The sequence below is a fragment of the Manis pentadactyla genome, chromosome 11 (genome assembly GCF_030020395.1).
Source record: "Manis pentadactyla isolate mManPen7 chromosome 11, mManPen7.hap1, whole genome shotgun sequence".
Lineage (NCBI taxonomy): Eukaryota > Metazoa > Chordata > Mammalia > Pholidota > Manidae > Manis > Manis pentadactyla.
In genome coordinates this window covers 69,913,097-69,913,651 of record NC_080029.1, presented here as the reverse complement: position 1 = coordinate 69,913,651, position 555 = coordinate 69,913,097, and the positions used below count along the sequence as shown (strand labels likewise).

Below are 555 nucleotides of genomic sequence, written 5' to 3'. Positions count from 1 at the left end.
TTTTGGTTTCATAGTGGTATCCAAGATTCTCACAAATTAAGATCAAACAAACATGAGCTCTTGATCAAAGATCCCCAAGCATGCAGGTAAACAAGCCATCATGTGTGAATCGGCGGAAACAACAAGTAGCAGATTCATGACCAAGGATTTCCGATATTGATATTCTAAAGCCCAAAACATAAAATTTCTAAAATGAAATATTTAAGAAATTGAAGAGGCAATTACAAATGTACAAAAGAATAACAAAAACATAAGCAGGTATTTGAAAAGGGGCCAAATTTATATTTAGAAATAGAAAATATAACTTTGAGGCTAAAAAACAAAGGGGCATGTTTAATAGGTTAGATTAAGCTACAGTAAGAATTAATGGGTGGGAAAAAAGATCTGAAGAAATTATCCAGAATGCAGTACAGAAAACAAGAAGACGAAAAATATGAACAATGTGTGCTTGCTTCGGCAGCACATATACTAAAATTAGAGCGATACAGAGAAAATTAGCATAGCCCCTGCACAAGGATGACATGCAAATCCAAAAAAAAAATATGAGCAATGTTT

General features: G+C 33.2%; 1 non-coding gene across 1 annotated transcript; it reads left to right on the top strand.

Annotated features, from left to right (window-relative positions):
* Positions 1-444: 444 nt before the first annotated feature.
* Positions 445-555, top strand: LOC118910328 (U6 spliceosomal RNA). Its single transcript, XR_005023910.2, has one exon. It is a non-coding gene; the product is annotated as a U6 spliceosomal RNA (small nuclear RNA).